Below are 18,813 nucleotides of genomic sequence, written 5' to 3'. Positions count from 1 at the left end.
TAAGAAAAAAGTTCTTTATGATAAGAAAACAATCAGCCTACTTCAAAGTGCACTTAACATGAATGAATTCTTTCGTGTTTCTCAATGTACAACCATAAAGAAGATATGAGATACATTGGTAGAAACTCATGAAGGAACCTTGAAGTGAAGAGATCTAGATTGAATATTTTAAGTCAAGAGTAAGAGATGTTCATAATGTAGCCCAGAGAATCTATCGTCGCATTGTAAAAGAGATTTGTACACTTGATAAATCACTTGATTGCTCTTGGTAAGACTTTTACTAACAATGATATTAATCTTAAAGTGCTTAGGTATTTAACCAGGGAATGGAAACCAAAAGTGACAAAAATATCGAAAAGGAAAAGTTTTTCTACCATGACTTTTGTATCCTTGTTCGGAGAACTTCAAGAGCATGAACTTGAACTTGGAAGATTACAAAAAGCACGAGGATCAAGAAAATAAATTCAAAGACATTTCTTTGAAAGTTAACTCAAAAGAAGAACTAGAAGATGATAATCCGAAAGAAGATGAAAACTTCATGCTCCTTGTAAAAAGACTTGGTAAGTTACTTGACAATAATGAAAAATCTTTGAATTTTGCAAAAAGAAAGAGTTTTTTCAGGAAAAAGGATGCTTCCACTTAAACACAAAATGTCACATACTATGAATTTGGTAAGCAAGGACACATAAAGCCGGATTGTCCAAAATTCACCAAAAAGAGCGGCTTCAAAAGTAGAAAAGAGACAAAATCTAAAAGAGCCTACGTTTCACGGGAAGACAATGAAATAAGTTTATCATCTGACTCGGAAAGTGACAAATATGTAAATCCTACTTTGATGGTATCGCACCATTCCGATGATGAAGATGAAAAAGTTAGTAATGATTTTTCCATTTATGATAATGATGCACAAGGTGCTATAGATGAACTACTCAATGAATGCAAAATTTTATATAAAACAGTGTCAAAACAAAAGAAACAAATTTTATCTCTTGAAGAAAAGATTGATACCATGGAAAAAGATTTTGAAGTTGAAAAACAAAACTTTGTTAAAGAACAAAAATAAAATTTTGTATGCAAAGAGTGTGTGTCACTTTCTTTCCAAAAATTGTCCAATTGAAAATAGTTCTTGAAAGGTATGAAAAATGACAAATTGGAATGGATGGTGTCCTTAGTCAATAAAGATATTCTAATGATAAAAGTGGACTTGATTATTCTAAATTTAATAAACCAAGTTCTACTAAAATTATCCTTGTTAAGGCTAGTGATCAATCCAATAAAGAAAAAGTGAACAAAATAAACAATGTTCATCATTATCCTAAAAGGAAAAGATTTGTTAAGAAAAAAATCTTATGTTCCTAGATATAGAAATAATTTTGTTCTTACTTGTTTTTATGGTGGAGAGTTCCAAAATGCACATTTTGAAGAGTTTTGTGAAGATCATGGAATTTTTCACAATTTTTTAGCACTAAGGACACCAACAACAAAATGGAGTGGTGGAGATAAAGAATCAATCTCTAGTAGAACTTGCAAGAACGATGCTTAGTGATTCAAATCTACCAAAATATTTTTGAGCGGATGGGGTAAACACGACATGCTATGTAAGTAATCGGGTTATTATAAGACCAATTTTGAAAACAAGACTCCATATGAACTATTCAAGGGAAGAAATCCAAACATTGCTCACTTTCACATATTTGGATGCAAGTGATTTGTCCTAAACAATGACAAAGACAATTTCGGTAAGTTTGACAAGAAGTCCGACATATGTATTTTTCTTGGCTATTCTCTTACTAGTAAAGAATATAGGATTTATAATAAAGTAACTTTAACTATAGAAGAATCAATGCATGTTTCTTTTGATGAATCTAACCCCTCTAAGGAGGATATTGTTGCTTGTAATGATGAAGATGATATTTTAGAAGTTCCATGGAAGATGCTTCCAAAGTCAACAATGATGATCAATCGAAACATAAAGAGGAACCAATTCAACAAGAGACAAATAATAGTGATCTACCTAAAGAATGGAGAACCTAACATGATCATCCAATTGAAAAAGTTATGGTGATATTAGTCAAGGTGTACCAACAAGACTAAATCTCAAGGATGCTTGCTTGAATATGGAATTTGTTTCTCAAGTAGAAACTTCCAAAATTGATGAAGCCTTAGAAGACGACCAATGGATACTTGCCATGCAATAAGAATTAAATCAATTCTAAAGGAATCAAGTTTGGTAACTTGTTCCTAGGCCAAGTGGTAAGCACATCATGGGTATCAAATGAGTGTTTAAGAAAAAACTTAACAAGAATGGTATAATTGTTCAAAACAAATTAAGGTTGGTGGCTCAAGGTTACAATAAAGAAGAAGGAATCGACTTTGAAGAAACATTCGCTTCGTTTGCAAGGTTAAAAGTTATTCGTTTATTACTTGCTTATGCTTGTTCATTAAATTTTCAGTTATTCCAAATGGACGTCAATAGCGCATTCTCAAATGGATACATCAATGAGGAAGTCTATGTCAAACAACCTCCCAATTTTGAAGACTTCAATAATCCTTCACATGTCTTCAAGTTGATAAAGGATCTTTATGGCTTAAAGCAAGCACCGAGAGCATGTTATAATAGACTTATCAACTCTCTATGTGAAATCGGATTTGAAAAAGGTAAAGTTGATAATACATTGTGTCGCACCTCGGAAAATGAGAACACGACTTAAGCGAAGCGCAATCGCACACTCGCATGATGGACTAAACAGAGTCGCCATCGAACTTTATTTATTCCTAAAAAGGAAAGGGGAAATATCGATAAAACCCAAAAAAGAAACGACAATGATTATTGGTCGTCGCAACCAAATCAGGGTTCGGGAGTCGATTACGCAAGGGGAAGGTATTAGCACCCCTCACGTCCGCGGTACTCAACGGGAACCATTAGGTTAGTTGTGTGCATCAGTGTTAGTTTGAAATGTTAGGCTTTTCAAGTTATTAGGTGGGAAAGAAAGAATAGAAGAGAGGAGAATATTTTTGGATTTTTGACGAAGGACTAAACCTAAGTTTTTTATTAGTGGGCCTGACAAGATTTACAAATCCTGCTCCTACGTATCTCAACAGAGAAATCAAGGCTTACGTAGTTCTGGGCAGAAAATATTTGTTTGTTGGTCGATTTTAGCGAAAGCTATATTATATTAATCGAAGAAAACATTGTTTTACCCAAAACAGATGAGGAGCGGACGTATACCACACATCGAATGGATTTACAAATCTACATTCGGAAAAACGTCACTTATCTCAACTCAACAATTGTGACCGAAACATTGCTTTGCACCATCTTAAGACAATATGTCTTTCGTTTATGAAAAGGTTTTCTGATTAATCGCACGGCGGCGAGAAAGAGTTTGATTGGTTGGATGTATTTTTGGACTTGAAAGACGAGTATTTATGACTTGCAAGCTCTTACAACTTGGGTCTAATATTCGAGACTACGTCTGGACCTTTTACCCAGGTAATCTTTTTCTTCCAATTTTATTGAGAAAAGAAGTTTGAATAATTACGAGTGTTTTGAAAAGAAGACGAATACATAGGGCTTACAAGCTCTTACAACTTGGGCCTAATACTCGAGATTACGACTGGATATTCCATCCAGGGTAATCTTTTTCTTCAGATTTTATTAAGAAAAATACGTTTGAATATTTACAAATATTTTGAAGAGAAGACGAATACTTATGGCTTGCAAGCTCTTACAACTTGGGCCTAATATTCGGGATTACGACTGGATATTCCATCCAGGGTAATCTTTTTCTTCAGATTTTAATGAGAAAAGAATTGAATAATAAACTAAAATAATTAAAGTACAAAGGTTTGAAATTATTGAAAGTTAAGTTGATGTTGCTTAAGAGCTCATTGTAAGGAGGCCCAAGAGTAAGCCACGGGACCGAAAATCAACCGAAATCGAAAGCAACTGAATTTAGCTCTGAGCTAACTTAAAGTAGACTCATGTATGAATCACTATATAAGAAGCCGAGAAACATAATTTATGCGTTCGAACGATTTTCGAAAGTTAAATTGAATTTTAACTTCGAGATCGCAACACAATGAAATTAAACTATAGCAACCTGATATATGATTTGTTTTGCAAATCAAAACTTATAAAATAAAAATGCATCACCAACACAAACTATTTACAACAACACAAAAATAATTACAAATAAAAAAATGATTAATAAATTTAATTTAAAGAACAAATAGTATAATCTTAACCAATTTTCATAATAACAATAATAACATATAATAATCTAAAAATGAAAATAGAAATAAATAAACAAGTTTGTGAAAAACAAAACTATATATATATATATATAACAAAAATTTGAAACTAAACTAATATTAATAAAACTTAATAAAACAAAAATAAATATATACAAACTCAAAAAAAATCGACCAGCATATAAAAAACTAAAAAAATAGAAAGTATATGTATATACGAAATTTGAAATTAAAACTAAATATATATATCCCTAAAACAGAACGTTTTATATATAATATATAACTTCCAACTCAAAATAACAGTAAATTATATATATATATATATATATATATATATATATATATATATATATATATATATATATATATATATATATATATATATATATATATATGAGGATGAGGATATATCAAAATAACAACTAATTATTTTTAAAAAGCTTGAAACAATAATAAATTTATAAATAAAAGAAATCTAAACAAAAATCATATGAGGATCTCAACAATCAATATATCAAACTCAAAATGAAAGTGAGTTTGTGTGAGTAAAGAGGGAGTATTGGTTTGAAATGAAGAAAAAAGGTTAGAGATGGAATATGTGTTGTTTGAGGAGGCATGAAAAAGTGATAAAATGTGGACAGTGAAGATAGAATTTCAGAGTTTCTCTTTTTCAAAGTTCTATTGTTGCAATCCATAGACAATAATCTGTTTTTTTCTTTTGAAACAAATGGATTATGTGTCTATATGCGCCACGTGTGGATTTCTTCCGGTCTCCTTCCTTATACATTGGCTTATATAGCGGTAACATTAGGTTTTAATAATTTTTCAAAATACCAATATTACCCTTTTGGATAATTACAAGATAAAAATAAATTAAAAACTAATTAATCCACGTAGAATCAAACACTTAAAATTAATCAAAATAATATCGAAATAAAATCACATTTAATCCTATTTATTTTTTATGAACACGTTGACAAAGAGATAAAAATAAATGGACTCAAAATCAATAAAAATCGGGCGTAAATGTGCTCGAAAAATTAAACTGAATGCACCAAAATGATCAGTGCGAAATAAACTTATTAGAAAAATACAACATTTTTTTTTAATTTTGAAATAAATTTTGACCGGTTAAACAGGCTCGAGCTGATCAAAAAGTGGCCGAAAAATTAGCTGAAAAATAAATCGAGCATACCAGATTAAACTACGCGAAACATAGATTAATAAAGTTGATATCTGGAAGCTTGATTTTAAAAAAAATTCGTCCACTGATTTGACGCACATCCGTCGATTAATTCAACCGGTTTGCCTGTAGATCCGAAAAAATTATTTCGACTGATATTCTAGGCACTATGGAGTATGGAATGCATGTTATGATATGTAAAGATGCAAGGACTATGACGAATTTGTTAAATTGGTGATTCAGGATCAAAATTGGGGTGTGACACATTGTTTATTAAGAAAAATAAAAATTCACACTTTATTGGTTCAAGTCTACGTTGACGATATCATATTCGGTTCAACAAACAAAGAAATTTATGAAGAATTTTCATTAATGATGCAAGGAGAGTTAGAAATATTTATGATGGGTAAAATGAATTATTTTCTTGGACTTCAAATTAAGCAACTAAAGAATGACATCGTCATCAACCAATCCAAGTATTGCAAAAAGTTGTTAAAAAGATTTGACATGGACAATTGAAAGGCAATGACTACTCCAATGGGATTCAGAACGTATGTAGATCAAGATGAGTTACATGTTTCAATTGATATCACAAAATACCGAGATTATACAGGCTGTAAAATAGACCAGAAAAGCACAAGCGGCACATGCCATATTCTAGGAAATGCTCTCGTATCGTGGTCCTGCAAGAAGCAAGCATGCGTGACTCTTAGTACGGCTGAAGCAGAATACATTGCTGGAGGAAGTTGTTGCGCTCAAGTAATTTGGTTGAAACAACAAACTTACGACTACAACATGAACCTTGGATGCATTTCGTTAAAGTGTGATAATACAAGTACCATAAACATAACCAAAAATCCAGTCATGCACTCAAGAATAAAACATATTGATATTCGACATCATTTCCTCCATGATCATATGCTTAAGGGTGATGTTGGAATGACATTTTTGGATACTCATAACCAACTAGCGAATATTTTCACAAAATCGCTTGCAAAGGAACCGTTCTTCAAGATTCAAAGAGAACTAGACATATTGGATTAATATGGTGTATAATTCTTAATACAAAGACATTTCTACAATCATACTTTAAGGAAATCAACTCTCATACATAAATTAAGGGATATGATATCTTACATGATTTTGGAGTTAATTCACAATTTCATTTGTGAATTATTCCTTGTATTTTGATTCTTCATAATTAAGCATGTGGTATATGTTAAAACATGTAGTTTATGTTTTTTTTGTATATCAACTTTCAATCCCTTCCCTATCCTTTTTTCTAATGACAAAGGGGGAAAAGATATATGTGTATGCTTGTCTCTAACTTTTGCAACAACAAAGATATCAATTTCTCTATGAATCAAGGAAGAGCTTTGATCAAGGGAGAGTTATCAAAGTTAGAGGGAACATTCACTTAAGAGCTTCTCAAATGTCCTAAGATATTTAAGCACTTCAACTTTCAATCGTTGCCATCATCAAAAAGGGGGAGAATGTGAAGACTAGCTTTTCCAACATTATGTTTTGATGAAGACAACTTTGAATCTCTCAAGGCCATGTGCATATATCAAAGGATGAACAAAAATATCGTAAATCAAAGCTATGGAATAAAGACTTGTATCTAAATCAATTTTGTCAAGATGAATTTGGACCTCTTTGGAGCTTGATCACCATCTTTAGGTACAAGTTACGGTTCTAATATATGATATACTATAGTGCTCAGAAAAATCATGGCAAATTCATTCACATACATAACCTATGTTTAACACTTAATAAAATTTGCATACAAACTGATTTTTAAGGTATTTTTCAATTTTATAGCAGGTGTAATCGGTTACATAAACGTAAAAATTATTTTTTCAAAAGATTGCTTCAAATATTCTGTTTTTGATAAATTGTGGCATTTGAAACCGTCGTAACAACACTTTAAAATCCCCATAATTCGCACCGGTTACTCAAAACGTAAAAATACCTTAGTTTTTCAAAATGTATCAGGTGTAACCGGTTACACCATTTATGATAACCGGTTACACATTCAAAAAATTCAATTTTTAGGCTTCGCTTCAGCTGTAACCGGTTATGATAACGTGTTAACCGGTTACCACTGAAGTAGTGACACTTTTTCATGAAAAAATATGATTTAAATGTATTTTATTGTTATACCATTAAACATTGCACTGATTGATCATAATACACTCTTTTAAAATGGCATGATACACATATAAATACTGCATGTTTCAGATTTAAAAATTTCACCTCTTTCATTGCAATTCAAACTCACTACTCTCCCATTTTCAAAACAAATGTCTTGTCATACAAACTTTTGTTGAAACTGATTGCATACATTTTCATTGCATATCTGAAAGTTTCAACACTATAATCCTTGAGAACATGTATTACATATTGTGAATTGCTTACTTGATAGAGAATATCAATTCTAGTAATTGATACATTGATATCCAATTTCAGACTCTTGTAAAGATTCAGATTATTGTGAATACCTTGCTGTCCAGGATTGTTGGAAGCAAGAGAGTAAAAAATAGAGGGTTGTTCTCTTATTTCACTTTGTAAAGATCATAATGGGTTGTCCTTATTGATTGGTTTGAGAACTTGTGTATAGTGGCTAGGATATACTTGTACAAAGTTCTAAATAGATAGTGAAATCTCTTACTACATAAGGGGACTGGAGTACCCTCGGATTGTGAGAGGAGTCAGGATACATCGCTGTGTTCTTTACATTTTAGCACTTTACCTATTTCTAATCATCACCAAACCAGAAAAGTTAACAACATAACTTTTAAGTAACCGAAAATCGATCAAAGTACCTAATTCACCCCTTATCAGGTGCAATCATTACTTACAATGGTTGTTAACACTAGTTTGTGAATCACTTTAAGACTCTTTTGTATCCTTAATTAATTATAGTGGAGTTATTTGTTTGGTTTGAACAACTTGTGGTTTTTACTCTCATATTGAGGAGGTTTCCACGTTAAAAATATTGGTGTTCTTTTTGTGCCTTTATTTGTTTGATTTTCTGTGTTATATTTGTTGTTGATCCTCAAGGTTCCTACAAGTCTAGGGAATTTTATATCCGTGGGTAGGTCTATTATTGTGTCTTAATTTCCCATCAGAGTGATATCAGAGCTCCTAATTAAAGGCTATTTTACTTGTTTGAATGATGAAGTCAAATACAAAGATGAAGATGGTATTGTTGAATGGTTCTAATTACATAATGTCTTTACGACCTCCCTTTTCCTCTTTCATCTCTAATATTTGATTTAAATTTTATGGCCACGTCTCTCTCTACCCTCAAAATCCAGCCATACTCAATTTAACTCAAACCACCTCTACAACCTTGCTCCATGTGTGACTCTATATCCTCCCCTAAGATACTTTTTTCATCTCCCTATCTCCCTCTTTTAATAAGTCCATGGGCTCTCTTAGATTCAATTATGTAAAAAAAATAGTATAAGATCTATGAATTGCTTGAAGATTTTTTCACCATGGTTAATTTTCAATTTTTTTATACCTAGTTTCCATATTTCTCATGATAAGGTAGTTCAATAATCATCAAATGCTAAGCGATTCAACATAAAGCAACATGGAATCATAATATATCAAACAACCAATTGATGAGCAATATGACTTGTTGGCAAATGGAAAATTGAATGGATCAATTGGCCTATTTATTTATTATATTTAACTTAAAAGATTTTAAAAAAAAATTCATAACTCTACCTAAATTGTTATGACGAGTAGATAAAAACTTTGATATTTGGAAGAAGTTCAAATTCAACTTACAAATGAATGTGCCAAGAGGAAACATTATAGGTCATTTTGGGCTATTACCATTGAACAAGTGATTTTCCTCAACTTTTAAAATGCATAACTCCTTCATACCAAATCCAAATGAGGTCAAATTTGTGACCAAATTGAAAAGGTTTGAAAGAGCTACAACTTTTATGAAGGGACGTTTTCCATTTGAAGTCCATATCAAAAGTTATTCAAGGTGGAAGGAGTGAACATTTGACTTGGTACTTAGAAAATTTTCAAATATGTTTGATTTTCCAAACTTCCACCTCAAAATTAATCATGATCTAAGCTTCAAATGGAAAAGTGTTCAACATGAAAGTTGTTCCACTTGATCTCACCTTTCCAAAAAGTCCATCATCAAATGCATGGCCACATGACATGATTTCAGCATGATACACAAGCATTTTTGGACCTGAATACATCACTTGATGGACCTCTCACACGCCCATGCAAGCATGCAATGAAAATTGCTAAATTTGGAAAAATGGAAGTGTGCAAAAATAAATTACATTGACTATAAATACAACCATTATGGCTCAAAATTGAGGACCTCATGCCCAAGCTTTGAACCTGCAATTTAAACCCTCACCATTAAAGGATAATATTGAAGGTTTTCATTTGAAAATCGAGCTTCAAATCTCATTATGTTTTGAGATTAAAACTTCAAGAGTCCAAGTCTCTCTTTGATCTTAATCACCTCCTACAAGCTTCTGAAGCCAAGGAAAGCACAATTGGGATCAAGATCAAGCAAGGTTGAAGCTCATTTGAAGGTAATTTTTCAGAATTTTCATCTCTTCGATTCTCCCTCAATTCTTCACTATTCTTTGTGATTTTTGGTTGGCTGAAGTCCTACCAATGTAGGCAACAAGATTGAGTTGTTTTGAGGTCAAATCAAAGCAACTCAATTCATGATACTCAAAATTTAAATCCATGTATCTTTTTATATACTTGGAATTGGAGAAAATTGAGGCTAGATTCGAGCTCATAGGCATTTTCTCTTTGAATTAGTGTCCCTGTTTTCCATTTTCTGGTTCAAATGTTTTAATCTTGAGTGTTCATTCTGATTACCACGAGTACATTGCATTGACCAAGGAGTATGGTGGAACGCGCACGTGTGACCATCAGATCTGACACCTCAATTAATGAGGGAGATCTGATTGCCCTTGTTTTTTTTTGTATTTTCTGATTTTTCATTTAATTAATTTATTTGTTTTAATTCATAATAATTTCATATTTAATCCAAAAAATATGGGACTTTCACCAAAAATCGTTAAATATTTTTCTCATTCATTTTCTGAATTAAAATTATTTTTTGGATTAATTTTGATATTTTTCATGAATTAAATGTTTTTGTGCATATTTTAAATTATTTAAATATACTTCTGATTTTTCAAAAATAATGAATTTTTTTGTCTAGGGTCCTTTGACCTTGTTTGACCTAGGATAAATCTCTTTGCCATTTATTTGGTGTTTTGAAGAGGTTTTAGGTTTTGACCAAATTAATTTGTATTTTAATGCATTTTAAAATTGTTTTTTAATTGATTAATTGTGTAAAAGTTGTGTTGAGCCATTTTTATGGTCTTGTGATGTTTGAATATTTGTTTGGGCCTTGGTCAAGGTTGATTTGATATTTGTTGGATTAAAATCATTGGATTTAGGGGATTGATGAAATGTAAATTTCATCTCCCAAAATGAATGAATGATTTTAATTTGATAAAATTCCTCCCATGACCAATTTGTGTTTCTATCATTCCCATCCCCCTTCATATTCTTCCCCATTCCTTTCATTGACCAATGAAATTTCAAATATCCTAAGGCTAATTGGTTCATCAATGACCTTGTGTCAGATGAACCAATACAAGTATGGATGAGATAGGTCCATCCCTCTTGATCTTTTCTTTTAGTGTGTGGTATGTTTTAGGAGTTTGATTCATTATACTAAATCTCTAACATGCATTAACACCTAAGTTTTTATTGCCCGGCCTCAGATAGTTGTGACTTCTACATAAGTCAAATTACGATTGCTTAACATAGAGCTAAATTTGACCCTAAAGGCATAACATTCTAGTAAGTGAGATTGTAAGTCTCCTATCTTTCATGGTATTGTGTGGAAACTTGGTCTTTTTTCCTTCCTGTGGAAGATGTCTTGGTTCAAGGATCCATGCTTATGAATAGATGGTTGAGTGTTCTCCAAAGAATGACTTAATCAATTAAAAAGCAAAAACACCACTAACATTCAATTAATCTTGACTAACATTTGACTAACTCTTATTAATATTGCTTTACTTTTCAAGCCATTTACTTTATGCAATTTAATTTTTAGTCATTTATCATTCATTGTCATTTATATTTCATTTAACTTGTTTATGTTTATGTCATTTTTCACTTTGCTCATTTGAGCCATATCTTGTAATTGTATATATTGTTTGTTCATTTTGATTTTGTTTATGGTCTTAGGATCTTAAAACACCTAATAAACAACAAAAATCCTAAAAAATGTTTGGTGGACTGTTGATCTTGATCTGAGCTTCTGGAATTAGAACTAGGCAACATTCCTTGTGCAAAAAGGACTTGGCCAATGCCAACATTCTGAAATCAAGTTATTATGAATTGAGCCTTCATCTGATGCAAGTCTTGGGATGCGTTTTAGTTCATCTGCTACATTGTCTTGATGCAAACTATTATTTTGATCTTGTGACTAATGTTTTATTTTGAGTTAATCAAGGAGTATTTCATCTGGTACATGAGAAGATAAAGAAGACTGCTAGCTATGGGAATTGCTTGCTTGGATGTGGCTATCTTTATTTGATGCCATGATTCATGATGTCTGATATTGCTAATTGTCTGATTGATTATTACTTAATTCAAAATCCAAAGGGAAAATGGGTTTCTATATGACATTCTTGTCCGTTGGATTGCATCCCATTGGTCAGATCTTTTCACCTCTTAACTTTTAATTTTATGCTTAAGATTAGTCTCTTCATCTCCCCCCACTTCTTAAATTTCAAAATCTCTTCCCCTTTTCAAAAAAAACTTTCTTTGCTTGTGATTTCAAACTTAGACCTTATTTCAAATAGAAACTTTGGCCTTATGCCATTGAATTTTTGAACTCCTTTTTCTTAAATCAAACTTGTAAATAAATCTAATCATATTGACTTGAAATTTCAAAAAGACAAAAAGAATTAACAACTTCATTCAAACCTTTGGCCCCATAGTGCCCTTCTCAATTAAATTTTTATTAAAAGCAATTCACCAACTTAGAAATTTTTACCACGAACTACGTGGTTTTGATTTTTATGTTGGTACGTAGGCACAAGTCCGAAGGTATTGTCAAACACAAAAATATAATCAGTGAATTCTTTTCTCATCCCCACACTTTATTTTTCTCAAACATCATTTTATACCAAAAACACATACACACATAAAAAGGGCTCCCTAGGAGTACCTAGGACACTTTGGATGCTAACATCTTCCCTCTGTGTAACCAACCCCGTTACCCGTAATCTCTGGCATTTTATTAGTTTTGATTTGAAAACTTCTTATCTTTGGGTTTTGTTCGTACTTTTCCCTTTTCCTTTGGAAACAATAAAAGCACGGTGGCAACTATGGTTTTATTGACGTTAAGCTTATCCATAGCTTGATGGTCATGAATTTACCGCTACAGGACCATTAAAACATTATAGTCATAACCCTTTCAACAAAAATCAAGCGAACAAATGTCATACAAGTTTATTCCTAGAAATGAAAAAAAAAAGAGAAATAAAAAAAAGAGAAAGAAAGACTGCTAGATCGAAAATCTGAAAGATGACATAGGAAAAAATTAGGGCGTCCTTCCGGACTAAAGCTCAAAAGAAACAGTCCGGTAAAAATTAGGGGTAAGAAGAAAAGTAGAAAAGGAGGATTACCAAAAATCCTATCCAAAATAAAGAATAAGAACAAGAACAAGAAAAAGTAGGTGACTGCCACCTCAAGGAAAAACCTCATGGGATCTCGAACCATCGCATATTCACTTTCAATAACCTCTTGGAAGTTGAATGCATGTGCTAAATTAGATGAATGTAGGACTGGAGATCATCATGGAGAATGGGGTGGGTTAAAATTTGAATTTTTAGCCTTATATCCTTTGTTTCGAAAATCATGAACCATACCATGTTACAACCTTTAAAAGACCTAATTGAAGCAAGGTATATTTTGAAAGCATACTCAACAAGGTTATGTTAACCAAAATCCTATATATTTGCTAATCATCTGTATTGGTATAAATTTCATGTATCATTGTTCACACCCTGAATAAATTTATGACCCGCTCTGTTTCTTACCACATCAATTCAATAATGACGTTGATTTCAAAATATAAATGAGCATTGCATTAAAATTATCATTTTTAAATAAACAATTTTATCTACAACTTAGCACTTAACATCAAGGAAGTTCCAACAGTGAATAATCAACAAAGAATCTGATCATTTGTAAAGGACCCAAGCTGGAGTAAACCATTTAAGGATCTTATTGACCAGGGGTAAGCAGACAAAACACACAATGATCAGGGGCTAATCCCTTAAGAGATTAGTCAATCAGGTGCAATCACTTCAAACTCGGTAAATATCTCAAAGAATCGGTTAATCAGGGATATCACATTTCAAGGTTCGAAACATTGGGCAAGTTATCTTAAAGTTATAGTATGGAAAACTGCTTCCAAACATCCTCTCAAGGAAGATCTCTGCAGAGACCCAACAGATTTGGGGCAAGGTTTGTTATAAACGGATAAGTTCTCTCCATATCTTCAAGTTGTTCAAGCGAAATTCTATCATACATCAGCAACTATCGAGTTCAAAAATGAGTTTCGGGGAATTTTTTTAGCACAACATCTTCTTGACGAGAAACTTGTTACAAGAAACTTTCTTGGTCTTAACCGTTCAAATATCCAAATCATCCTCATGCATTGGCATCAATTATTTTTGCATGCACTGGTATTACTCTCGCATCAAATCATGCATTTCATCTTGTGGATTATGGCGTCAACCATATATCAAAAGTCTAACCTTGTTTGGTACCTTAATGTTCAGTTCTCTTCTGGAAGTCACTTTTCAAATACAGTTCTCGTCTAGAAGTTAATATATCAAACCCAATTCCCATATGGTAGCCAGTTCTCGTCTGGCAGTTATGTTTCAAATCCAGTTCCCATTTGAAAGCCAATTATCATCTATTAGTTAAGTTTTCAAAACCAGTTCTCGTCTGGTAGCCTAAATCAAATCAGTTCCCATCTAGTAGTCAGTTTTCATCAGATAATTCAATCAAATCCAATTCTTGTCCGGAAGTCAACTTTTAAATCCAGTTCACGTCTGGTATCCCTTTTTAACTAGTTCCCTTATGGTAGCTTTATTAAAGTCAATTCTCGTCTGGTACTTGTCATTTTCACCAGTTCCCACCAAGTAGTCTATTTTCAAAGTCAGTTCTCGTCTGGAAGTTTAACCTTAAAGTCCAAATTTCATTTGGTGCATATCCATTAACCCATTTCATGCATTGATCAATAATTCCATAAATCATCGACATGCATTAATCACATCGCTTCACTTAAGCGTATCACTTGACACATAAGCACATTGCACATCATACATAGAGCATACATGCATAAACTTCAGTCAGGATTCGGTGACCACAAGATAAAGTCCAGTGCGATCCTCGGTAAAATAAAAAGTCCCAGGGCTATTCTCAAGAGTAGACTTAGCTATTTTCTTCACTACAAATTGAAATTTATTCAGAAGTTAGTTAGTAATTATGTTGATCTTCAAGACAAGGTTCTTCCCCAGAGAAATGATTGATAATCCTTAAAGTAAGCTCTACTGCCAACATAATTTCTGCCTGGTTTCCCCAGTAGGTATTTCCCCACAGAGTTTATTTTGAAAATTTCTCCAACAAAGTTTCATGAGCTCCATAAGTGAGCCTCATTTAAACAGGATTCCCAAGATGGTATCCCCAACATTGTTATCCTTAGCAAGTCTCTTCAAAGTATTTGTCTAAGATAGACATCTCTTCACTAGAAAGTCTCAAGTAGAAATCTCCCTAGCGAGTCTAATGGGCAAGATTTCCCCAACAGACAAGGTTCATTGAACATTCTCAGTACATCTCCACCAAGTCTCCTAGATGTGTATCCCTAGAGAGTCTTTTGTACACCCCCAACAAATATTTTTAGGCAAGAGCAACTGAATGCATTGTTTACATATATTTGTCTTTAGCTAAGAGCAGTTGGATACTATATTTGCCCAGATCTTGGTTTTAGCCAAGAGTAGATGGATGCATTAGTTTTAACTAAGAGTTGTTGGATGCAATTTTTTCCCGGAAAAGAGAGGCAGGATATGACATCTTCAACCAAGAGCAGCTGAATATGATCATTTCTTCCCCGAGAGAGTTATCTTCAGCGAAGGACGATTGAACTTAACTCTGATGAGTACGTTTATCTTATACGATGTTACTAATTAGTAATATATACCCACTAAGAAAGTTTTTGGATATGATTACATCCTCAACATGACGTTTGGATATGGCTTTATCCATCCCCTATAGAGCTGCAGAACATGTTTACATGTTTGTTGCGATCCACCGTCAATAAGAAGCAACAGAGCGTGATCTGTCAACATTAGAAATATTTGTGTCAATCAAGAGAATTGGATAATATTTTCTAACCCCTATAAGAGTCTACTGTCAGTCAAGCGCAATTGGACATGATCTTCTAATCCCTCGAGGAGTCCACTTTCAGTCAAGAGCAACTGAATTTGTTTCCCTAGAGCATTTGCATAGCATCTGATGATTAAGGAATCAAGAGCATTGCTTGGTCTCAGTGCATTCATTTCAGTTCATGCTTAAGAAATCATGAGTGTTTCTTAACCTTATTCATTATATTTGATGAGTAAGAAATCAAGAGTATTGCTTGGTCTCAGTGCATTCATTTTAGTTCATGCTTAAGATATCAAGAGCATTTCTTAATTCATTCCTTACATGTACTGTTTAAGAAGTCAATAGTATTCCTTAAACTTAATTTCTCCCATTTACTTCATTTGAGGATTAAGAAGTCAAGAGTATTTCCTAATCCAATTTCGTCCATTTGATGGTTAAGTAATCAAAAGTATTGCTTAGTCTCCGTTCATCCATCCAGTTGATGATTAAGAAGCCAAGAGTATTCCTTAATATCATCCCATTCATTTTGCATATCATTTGATGATTAGGAAGTCAAGGGCATTGTTTAATCTTAGTATAATTCATTCATAATCATCTGCATCACATTCCCTTACATTAGAGGGAATTTTTTTAGTTATGTGTAATATTTAAACTATCTTTCACCATGACGATGAAGACAAGAGTTCATCATATCATCCAATTAATGATGTTTAAATATAAGCAACTGTCACATCCCAAATTTTGACCTGGTATATCATTTCCATATAATTTCATCATACATTGCATTACATTGATCCTCATCCTTGGCAAGTCCATGCATTATATTTTTTATGGATCACCATGGTACATTGTACCACTAAATCCAAGGAAAATTGGTTCGATCTTGCTAGGTTATTGAGTGATCGCATTGGTCCTCATCCATCAATTTAGATTCAAAATCAGGTCATTCATCAACATATATCTCATGCCTATTGATTAGGGTTTGTATGATTGCTTTAGTCTATTCTATTAAAAAGTTTATGGTTCAACTTGTGTTCTTTCTGCATGATGCTCAATTGGTCACCTTCTAGGCTTGGCTTCCTTTACAAGAAACATAAAGTAACATTTGATTATAGTCAGACATCTGATTAAAAAGTGTACATGATTCTTTGATTATTCTAGATTCATTTGAACCCATTTACACATTGATCATCCATACATAAGACAATTGGAACAAAGTGGAAAAGAACGTGATTGATTAAAAATGTTAGGATGTGCTTGCACTAGTGTGAACAATTAAAAAGAGACCTATAGTACAAACTTGAATCAATGATTTAATACGTGCATTTCATTTTCATTCGGAATCATATGACTAAATTAAAAGGAATATGACGTTTTGTTTTGAAGAAGTTAGTTTATTAACATAAAGTGAGCTATATGAATTTAAAGTGAAAAGATCTTGAATTATAAAAATCATGTATACATGCAGAACCATTCAAATTGTTTGAATTCACACAAACCTATTTCGAGTATCCAAGAAGAGTCATTAGCATACATCTCATGCACAATGGTGCAAAATGTAAACCATTACAAGAAAACTACATTAAATATTCCTAAATTCCTAAGACCTAAAACTACTTGCAAGCATCATGACTTTCCATTCACCCATTTGGCATTACCACTTTCCACTTCACCTTCTCATCCAAGCATGTGCATCACCTTCAATCCAAGCATGAACGTGAAGCTATGCAGCTACTCATTCAACAGCCAAACATGTCCAAAACACCATTGATAGCAACCATTAAGAACTTCAAAAGTACCATTGCGCAAACATCTTGAAATCAAAAAATTTGGAAGGAATGGTGCAAAGTCTTAAAGCTTCATTAACAAAAAAACAAGAGAAGTATCAGCTGTTGATTTCGTGTATATGCTACGAGTAGGAAAAGAGCCGCGAGCACATGAAGGAGGACATGACTGCGATGACACTTTAAGGGATCTCCTTCACGTATATCTATTGGTTCACGTTCCTTGGATGAAAACATTTTAGTATTGTGTGAAGGTAATTCGTTGGCTAGAGTGCAAGGATCACATAAAACTGAAGCTTAGGTTGAAATTGCTAACATGGTTTAGTTTGAGATCAACAGAGAAGGAAAGCAGGGTGGAAAATACCTCCATTCAAACACTGATGGTTGATCCAAGTAATTTGGAAGGGAAACTGGTTGACTCTTTCTCTAATATTGTATCCTGCAATAGGCCAAGAAATGGATTTAGTAGTAAAGTCGGAACATAAAAATAAACATTATCACACCATACTAGTTTTTTATTTACTACACACCCCATCAAAGGATTCATACACAGTTTACACTTAGGAAACGCCAGGAATTTAGGAAAATTTCTCCACCTCACTCAATCGGTCTCAACCCACAAAGTCAGTAACTGACTCAACAGAGCTCACCACCACCCCGTGATTCCCTAACCCACTTAGTCAATCCCTACTCCCTAAATTTCCTCAACCACAATCAAGCTCCTCCCTAAAAACTCTATAAACTCTCACACTCATAGCCCCTTGCCCTCACTATATAACCACCACATACTTCATTCAGAAGAATAAGAAAAATGCCCTAATACACACACAAAAAATACTAAAGAAATAAAAGACAACGATCACCACATAAGCACGGTAATTTCCTTATGCTGCAGAACAACAATAACACTACAACAACATCAGCTTCACGTCAAAAATTAAAACACCAAAGCATGATACATCAACAAAACAACAACACAGGTCGTACATAATGATACACAACAAACAAACAACAACAAACTCAGAGCAAATCCAGAAGAAGAAGAAGAAGAAGAAGAGGATTTGAAGCGCGTAAAGATGAGAATAGAGAAGCTGGAACAGGAAG

This window comes from Lathyrus oleraceus, chromosome 4, assembly GCF_024323335.1.
Source record: "Lathyrus oleraceus cultivar Zhongwan6 chromosome 4, CAAS_Psat_ZW6_1.0, whole genome shotgun sequence".
Taxonomy (NCBI): Eukaryota; Viridiplantae; Streptophyta; class Magnoliopsida; order Fabales; family Fabaceae; genus Lathyrus; species Lathyrus oleraceus.
The sequence above is the reverse complement of the archived record's forward strand: the minus strand, read 5'-3'. Positions refer to the sequence as shown.